The sequence below is a fragment of the Malus sylvestris genome, chromosome 9 (assembly GCF_916048215.2).
Source record: "Malus sylvestris chromosome 9, drMalSylv7.2, whole genome shotgun sequence".
In the NCBI taxonomy this organism is placed as follows: Eukaryota; Viridiplantae; Streptophyta; class Magnoliopsida; order Rosales; family Rosaceae; genus Malus; species Malus sylvestris.
The window spans coordinates 18893508-18903200 of NC_062268.1; the positions used below are offsets into that span (position 1 = coordinate 18893508).

Sequence of the window (9693 nt, forward strand, 5' to 3'; positions counted from 1 at the left end):
CTTTATGAGTTAACCCCTTATAATAGAGGTTTAGTGAGACCACTACACTACCCATTTTCTTGTAATCAATCATCTTTTTCAATGAATTACTTTTCAGTATAAACTAAAAAGGTAATGTGCTAGAGTCCTAGACACATATCCTCTCTCTCTCTCTCTCTCAAGCCTCAAGAGTCAACATTTTCATTGCGGGTTGGAGACCGCATCTGCAATGCTACAAATACTTATATTTCTCCTTTTCTCAATATTGCCAACCAATACTTCTAAGTGTGCGTGATTGTCGACTTTTAGAAAGTTCAGATCCGGCTCTCTAACATGCCGCGATAACAAAGTTCTTTATATAAAGTTTTGGTCGGAAAAAAATAAAATAAAAAATCATGGTTATACCACCCTTGAATAATACCAAACAACAATCTGATTCTCTATTTGTAAATCATTTTTTCCACCGATGTGTCATGAAGCATGTGAATCTATTGAATTTGAACTACAGCTAGGAGTTTAGTAGGAATTGGGAAGTGTAGTTGAGGAGAAACGATGGGTGGGGTGAGCGGGTCGGGTTCAATTATTAAATCAAATGTGGTTTTTCGTTATCTTTTAAATTTTTTTAATAGATTTAAAAGGAGAAACCTCTTACACAGCAAGTTTCATTACAGTCCAAATGGAAAGCTATATTTGCTTCCACAAGAATGTAGGCGTCCCAAATACAAAATTTACCAATCGTTAGCCCAACCGAAGCCACTATTACCAAGTTTGCTTCCCCCAAAACATGACTCCACTTTGTTTATTGGAAAGAAGTAGCACGCCACTTAATATCCTAAATAATAGATCTTAAATTTCACAACGTATCACAAGTGCCACAAACGGTATCAATGATTAACTTTGAATTATTCTTTAACTTTAATTAATGTTTGTCGTTTTTGGTTATTTCGTTCAAAATCTTATAATAGAGAATGCAAGTGCTATTAAAAGTTGGGTGAATTTACTAGAAGTTGGATGCCAATAAAAACAATAAGTATAAACGATATTGAAGACAATAATCTTATTGTTCATAAAAAAAATTATTGTTTATCTTTTTGGAGTAGGATTCTCTCTCCCTCTTTTTTTTCTTTTCCCTTCCCTCTCCTTCTATTTGAACAGTTACGATTAAATCACGTCAACAACTTATATTAATTTTTTATAAAAAGAGAAAGATAAAATAAAGAATGTAAAAGAAGGGGATGGAAGGAGATGAAAAAAGGAAAGAAGAAAATTCTAATCCTATCTTTTTATTCTGTCGACCTGTGTCAGTAGCATTAGCTTTAAAATAAAATAAACCAGTTAAAATTCCACAAGTTAAAGATCTATTACGATTTGGATGTTCACTCTTAAAACAATACAACTTCAGCCATTTCAGATTTGAAGTTTTTTTTGTTTTTTTCTTTTCTGAGTTAACCCATAAAGGTTTAGTGAGGCCACCACACTTTACTCATTTACTTGCAATCAATCATCTTCTATCAATGAATTACTATTCAGTATAAAGAAAAATAAACTTTAACGAAAAATTTCTGGTACTATTTTTTTTAAAGAAAAATCATATTTTTACATTAAAAAGTTAATCTTGGTATTATTTACTTTATACTTTATTTTGTTTTTATCTTTAAAACTCAAAATTTTCATAAACTTTTTATTAGTTTTTCTTAAAGAAAAATGGAAATGTTCTAGACACGTATTGTCTGTCACTATCAAGTCGCAAGTGTCAACATTTTCATCGCCGGTTGGAGACCGCATCTGCAATGATTTTGGTTGTAAACAAACAATATCGCAAACTAATACTTGTAAAGTTGTACTTGTACACGATAGTCAACTTCCGTTGCAGATTATTGTCGCTGACTTCAACTCAAACTTTTTTACAACAATATTGGTGTTGAGAAATGATGGCTACTTTCTCTATTTATCTTTATCTACTTAATTTTTCCGTTCATCTTTAATATGTGGAGTCCACTGCCACTTAAAACTATGAAATTAGTTCTTTAAAAACAAATTTTTTTTCTTTCCTCTTTTACCCTTAATAAATTTGAAAAAATAAAATAAAATAAAATAATCGACTCAAACTCTTTCTCTCTCTTGTCCCTTCCACTTCTTCTGGATTGTCTTGGTTTTTCCAATGAGAGAATTTTTGACACACCCCGACCCTAATAACGCAATTTACGAGGCTATAATGTATTGGCCGACACTAAATTGACCATATGACACCATCCAGAGATGACGTTACAAGCTAACTTAATGACAAAGCCATAAGATTTTTGTGATGTGTAAGAATTTGAACTAAAGATGTTCATTAATAATAAATTCCAAAGCTGTTACAAGAAAACACCTATCATCCTCCCTACTTGGGGACACAAATTCTCTTGGATTTTATCCTGTTATTATCACATCACATCACATCATAGTAGCTAGAAGTTTCACAACAAAGTGTGCTATGCATAATCAAAAGTACAATCATGCCATTATTACAATATAGACAAAACTGCAGTAAATGAACCATCACCCAAAGTCCAGAGGATGAAAGCTTAACTGCCAAGCCTACTCGTCACCACCGGTGTTCTCTTTACTCTCGTTACGCCCTAAAGGGGTCGATAAAACAAAATGTAAGTGGACCAGTTTTATCACAGTTGTAAAATCATTGTTCAACATAATAATCCTTGTTTAGAAAATACATATAGCAAAACTATATAATAATATTTACAATCATAATAATAAAATCTCATTAATTACTACAATTGAAAACATTCGATCCAAGTTCAAAAATCATACCTTAACTCAATCAACCATGCTAGCGTCCACTAGCACAAGTAGGGGTGGGCGCGATTCGGTTTGGTGCGGTTTTGAGTGAAACCAAAACCAAAATTGCAAGTTTTTGCGGTTTGGTTCGATTTGGTTTTAAACGGTTTTGGTTTGGTTTCATTGTTTGAATAAACTATTATGGTTACCTAGTTGTATCTCATTTCATCCAATTCAATAAAAACGTTTTGGTTTTTAAACTTTTGACATTAAAAACATGTCCTTCGATAGCCCAAATGTAGGATTATTTATTATAGTCAGCAACCAAGATGCAATACACATTCAATCTTAAGTTCAAGAGAGTTCACATCATGATGCAGGGGTTCAAATCAACATGCAGCCCTAAGTAATGCGAGCATCTCCTTAATCAAGGGGGCTGATTCAATTTGTGTAGGTGTGTGTAATTGTGTATACTGGGCGGAAACCTATATAGTATATACCCATTATTTGCATGTTATATAAAAATTGGAAGAAAATGAAATTTCAAGGCATGGCCATTCTAGTAAGCAACAAGCCTAATTAATACTTAATCTGTTAAATTTAATACTTAAATCTAATAAGAACTGGATTATATCGACTAATCTAGGAGCAAATATGTCATTTTGTCTTCTTCTTTTTTTTTTTTTTTTGCAGAACTTGTGAACTTGAATCATATTCAATTTTACTCTGATTTATCAAGTTTATACGTACAATCAACAACATTCTGACATTCTAATGTTCATGAATGAAGAAAATTCGAAGACTAACCAACGAAAAACCAAATCCCCCTTTGATTCAAAACCCAACCCTGAACTCTAGAGGTTAGGAGCTGGAATGAAGGGGAGGCCGAGAGAGATAGTTAGAAGCTCAGATGAATAAAGTTGAACAGTACAGACTAGAAGAAAGAAAAGATAGAGATTATGTAGAAATATTATGATGAGGTTGAGTCCATAGTAAATGTATGGACTCAATGAAATAACGAATTAAAATTTAACATTTAATAAAGTTGTGCGGTTTTGGTTTTGGTGTTGTTTTCAAAAGCCAAAACTGAAACCAAACCGTTTCCTACTTTGCGGTTCAATTTCAAAATCAAAACCGTTTCAAAACCGCAAAACCAAACCGTTCGGTGCTGTTCGATTTGGTTTGTGTTTCGGTTTCGGTTCCAAGTGCCCACCCCTAAGCACAAGTATAGCAAGCAGGAAATACTAGCGTCAACTAGCTATACTCAATACTAGTAATAATCAACAACCCTAGCATCTACTAGGATAAAGATCACATGCAAGTAATCTATGGCTGAAGATAGCTCTACAAAATATCACATGATGACCATGTGGTGAAAATAAATCACCAACAATCTAATGATATTGTCAAATATCATCACATGCCTCATCAGAGACCAACATAATAATATGCATCCGCATATCAAGCATATATAAACATATCTATATATAGCATAAAGCGTTTTGGTTTTCGAAGGGGTCCACTCACAAGTAAGCAAAGTGTCCCTCACAAATATGCTCATTGCATGTATCCTTTCAATTCTCTAATAACCTTGTGATAGTCAACATAAGCTAAGTCAAGCTTAAATCATCAATTTATGGGACATTGCCCAAAATTACCATTTAGGTAATGAATTTGCACAAACGAAGGGCACCACGTGATTTAGAACACCACAAAATCTAGGGTTAGGTCTCGAGTCTGTCACATGTCGCCGTGCTAATGTCACACGTCGAGAAACACGCGCCGCCGTGGCCACCGTCACCAGCGAACACGTCGTCGTACTTGCCGTCATGGTTTGGCAAGTAGACGTCACACTTGTCGGAGTCGAAGCCATGAGCTGGTGCGGTGAGGGTTTAAATAGGATAACGGAATATACCAGCAATGTTAGAAGATTTCATTAAAGTTAACAGAATCTCAGTCCCTGCCGTCAAAGTTAACGATGATCGTCACTGGTCACCATCATCGGTCGTCGGAAGCCTACAGGAAAAACCCAAAACACGATCAAGGTTTTCCCGAGCTTGATTTCATCGATTTCTCACTCCAAAACCAACTTAAAACATGAATTAAGGCCTAGGAAATTACCTAAACCCAAATTTGGACCACTGGAGCTTGAATCTGTCTCGAATTCGAAGGAAGTTGGCTGAAGTCCCTTGCCGGATTCTAAAAATAGGAAAAAAAGGATGCATGCATGTCAACTCAGTGATTCTCAACCAAAATCCACATGCAACAAGGTATTTAATTACCTGAGTTCGATTCCAAAAGGGTTTGTGCACTAACAATCACGAACTCGCTGAAGTTCATTCGTTCACACTTGCCAGGAACTGGAAAATAGACATTGAGGTGCATGCAAAAGTTATGACTCAAATAAGTAGTTCAAAACCTCATCCCAATTATCACATAGACAAAGGGGAAGAGATTTGATGTACTAGAACACCCACCAACTTTGAACTCGACGGCATTTTGCCGGACTTCGTCATCAGAGTTGGGTTTATGCTCTTTAGAGAATTAATTACGTAGTTTAAAGTGATATTAGAGTCCACGTTAAAAATGCGTATGAAAGATAAGTAGGAAAAGGTAAACGAAAAAATGTAGCTAGCATTTCTCTTCAATATCGACGACCTTAATTAATATGGTGTGAGCGGAGAATAGTTTCATGTCGATTCAACTCCAAAATTATAAATTTTCACACAGGAAGGAACATAGAATATCGATAAATATTTAATAAAAAAAACATGTCCATGATCCATTAAAATTAAACAAAAACGTCCTAGGATTAATATTCAATGACTATTCGATCTTCCTCAATTATGTCAAATTAAGTATTATATTTTGGCGGCTAACTTTCTTTGATATTTTTATGGAAGATTCCTAAATGTCGCGACACTGATTGAATTGGATGATTGTCAAGACTTGACTCCAAACTTTTATTTGGAAGTTGCAAAATTTAAAATGTTGTCTGCACTAGATGACCAGAAACGACAATATATGAGCTTGTGATTGTAACAAAGGTTATATATCTATATGTAACTGTTTGGGGTTAATATTTGAACATTGGGCTTGAATGAGGGAAAGCCTAAAGATGCCAATTAAAAGAGGACTTGCTCGAAGCCCAACATCAAACCCAGAAGCAAATTGAGGCTTTCTCAGCTAAGAGACACAGGCCACGTGTCTATAATTGAAGTGACAAGTGATGGAGACTAAATTACTACCAGCCCAAAAACACTTTCCAAGTGGCATTTCTAGTAAAAAGCTGATGACTCACTACCTTCCAAGTACTTTCGAGTAAGAACAAAAGCTACAGCAGTCGGGCTACATTGCCTATAAAAGGAAGAAGAGACAACGGGGAAAAACACACTAAATCAATCAAACAAACAAACATACAAACTCTGCTCTCAAACAAAAGCTACAGCAGTCGGGCTACATTGCCTATAAAAGGAAGAAGAGACAACGGGGAAAAACACACTAAATCAATCAAACAAACAAACATACAAACTCTACTCTCAAACCAAATTTGCTTCTAAAAGCTAAAATCAACCCAGATTCAATCTTTTTTAGCGATAGTTCTCTGAAAAGTTATCTCCCTCAGTGGTGTATTATCCATTCCCTTGTGTAAACTTGTTTACCATCCATCCCTTTTTAGTAAATAACCCTGTAAACATAAAGAAAAGTGACTGCAAGAAATTCAACCTTGCCAGACAAGGTGAAATCTTGCCCGAAGCTCTTTGTTTGTTTTCTAAATTAGTATATCTATTGCTTAATGTATTCTCCGGCATGTATTCAAGTCATTTCACTTGTTTTTCTATTTTAAAGAGTCTCATTTGCATCTGGATCCAGTTAGTTTAATGAATATGTTTTCATTAAAGGCAATCTAAGACCAAACAAATGACTTAAGGGGCTCTGGACTCCCTTCATTCGAACATACAAGACCATGAACTAAAAAGTCCTTGTTTACAAGTCAAGAAAAAGAACTTAATATGGACTTAACCCATCTACGACAATCCTTTGAAAACAAGAAGTTTGAAGTAACTTAGGGCGCAAGTAGTCGACTTAAAACACACTTGTTCTTCATCTGCTATACTGAGATAGCAGTGGCACGCCTAGCACTAGTTAGTTTTGATTGCGAGCCTCAAGACCTACACCTAAGGCCCCACAAAGGCACATTTCAGAACTAACTTTGTTCTCTTCTTGTAGCACATCAACAAGTAAGAGCTCGACTACACATCTAAAGTGTCAATCCCTTGGGGAGCTGTGTTGAGGTTTGAGGAGCCTTCTCCAGAAAAATCTTTGCCCGAACATAGTTTTGGCACGCTCGTTGGAGATCACCTATTATTCAATACTTGAAAAATCCTTCTTTCCCCACAAGTAAAAAGAATAGACAGCAAGCAACTATGTTTGGTAGGAGGAAAATCTGTTAAGAAAAACTCTAGATGGACTTCTATTAAAATGCTTAGGCCAAGAAGAATCAATGAGAGTAATGGCTGAAGTACATGAAGGAATCTATGGAGCACATCAAGCTGAAGCTAAGATGAGATGGTTACTTAGGAGATATGGCTACTTTTGGCCCAACATAGAAAAAGACTACAAGGCATATGCCTGAGGGTGTGAGGAATGTCAAAGGCATGGACCTCTCCAACATGTGCCCTCAGTGCCCTTGAACCCTGTGGTCAAACCTTGGCCCTTCAGAGGATGGGCAATGGAGTTCATCGAGCAGATCTACCTAGTTTCTAGCAAATGACACACATTCATAATTGTGGCAACGGATTACTTCACCAAATGGGTAGAAGCTTCAGCTGTCAAGACGATCACCTCAATTGCAATCAACAAGTTCATTGAAACCAAGATCTTACATAGATTTGGGGTGCCCGAGATAAATGTTATAAACTGCGGGCCATCTTTTATTTCAAATGAAGTAGAGGAGTTTGCAAGTAAGTTCAAGATAAAGATGATCCAGTCTAGTCCTTACTACCCATATTTAAATGGTCAAGCAGAAGACTGCAACAAGGTCTTGGTGAATATTATTAAGAGAATGGTGGTGAATAGTCCTGAGAAATGGCATGAAAAGTTAGGAGACACTTTGTGGGTGTACAAAACCTCCAAAAGGGCAATAACTGGAACTACTCCTTATGCCCTAACCTTCGGGCAAGATGTTATACTCCCTATGAAGATAAATGTGAGTTCTGTTAGGATTCAAAACCAGTTTAGGCTGTATAGTGAAGAATACATTCAAGCTATGTGTCAATGAGTTAAAGATCTAGATGTAGCCTGAATTGAAGCTTTAAATAAAATTCAAGAAGGGTAGAGAGTTATTGCCTAAGCATACAATAAGAAGGTGAAGTTAAAGGCCTTCAGGGAAGGAGAATTAGTGTGGAAGACAACTCTACCCTTAGGAGCTCAAGTTAGAGGCTTGGGGAAGTGGAGACCTACTTGGGAAGGTCATTTCATTTTCAATCAAATGCTAGATAAGGGAGGACATTACTTGGCAGATTTGGAAGGGAACTTGCAAAGGCACCCAGTTAATGCTAAGTTTTTAAAAAGATACCATCTAACTTTATGGGATGCAAGAGATTGTTATATCGAGGAAATCTAAGCAAGTCAAGAAGGGTTGAAGTTAGATTACTACAATTAAAATTCAAAGGGAAATAAGACAAGATAAAGATGAAGAATAAACTTATTTCATTCCATATAAAGATTACAATGGCCCTAGCCTAACAGATTTACATCTTCACCCAGAGTGATTATTCTGGAGTGATAAGTTTGCATAATTGTAATGATTCTGCTAGGCTTGGCCAAAACTGTGTTGTTGTTGGCAAGCTGAGACTCAGCATCCTCCATCTCCAAATTTGCTTTCTTCTCTTCCTCAATTTGTTGATGAAGTTTACTGAGTAGAGTAGTCTGTTCAGCTTTCAGCACAGCAAGTTGCTCCTCTAGCTTCTGGATCTCAAAAGTTACCATTTTAATCTTTTCCTCTGTAGCTGAACCTTCATCCACCAACTGCTAGATATGAGCTGAAGTACTTGTTTATTTCATCTTGAAGCACCTAACTCGATTGGCTGGCCTCTCAACCCGCTGATGATGATCCCTCAGAGCCCTCAAGTTCTCGAAGTAAGATTGGAAGGACTCATACTGGACTTTAGATAATTGATCAGCCTTAAACAGATCAGTGATGGCCTTCTCTACGTCATGGAGAGCCTTGAGGCTAAAGGAAGCTGAGAAATACCTCCTAGACCACTCTTGAAAAATTCAACGTTGATCTTGAAAACCTTGGGGCTAAGAGGGATGCCTTGAAGATCTTAGTCTTGTCTTAAGTTGCCTAAAGTCTTTGAAAAGCTCGCACAAATATGTTGTGGTGGAGATAGGAGCAAAGGAAGAAGGCAGTGATCTAGCTCATTCGGAAGGTGCAATTGTGGAAACAGTCTCAGCAAGCTCGAAGGGTAGGAGCAGCGGTGGTCTTAGTCTTCTTCTTAGGCCTAGGAATAGGCATCCCTGAGACCTCAGAAGCTAGAAGAGGTTAGGAAGTTCTGTCTTACGCACCAGAGGAGGTGAAGAATTGCCAGAGTCCTCTCCAGGGCCCTGTTGCAAACCAAGAAAAACAAAGTTAAGAAAAGACTACATTTTAAAAAGAAAGAAGACAAGATTAGAGAAGATAATATACCTGAGTGGAGCTTGGAGCCTTGGAATGAGGTGGAGGAGAAGTTGTTTCCCTTAATAGCTGGGGGGATCAGTCTCACTTATTGAAGAATGAGGAAATGTGCCCAAACCCTCACCAAAGGCCTATAAATATCAAGGATAAAGGGCAAATGTCAGTAACTAAGTTATGGAGAAAAGAAAATAGAGGTAAAGTTACTTCTATACCTGAGCATAATCTTGAATGGGAGAAGGAAGCTCTTCTATAGTTGT

The 9693-nt window shown here is 36.7% G+C and overlaps 1 long non-coding RNA gene across 1 annotated transcript; it reads right to left on the reverse strand.

The window, feature by feature from the left end:
- Positions 1-4720: 4720 nt before the first annotated feature.
- On the reverse strand, positions 4721-5293 carry LOC126583774 (uncharacterized). Its single transcript, XR_007609823.1, has 3 exons — positions 5040-5293; positions 4879-4956; positions 4721-4773 (listed from the first exon to the last, which is right to left on the reverse strand). It is a non-coding gene; the product is annotated as an uncharacterized LOC126583774 (long non-coding RNA).
- Positions 5294-9693: the final 4400 nt, after the last annotated feature.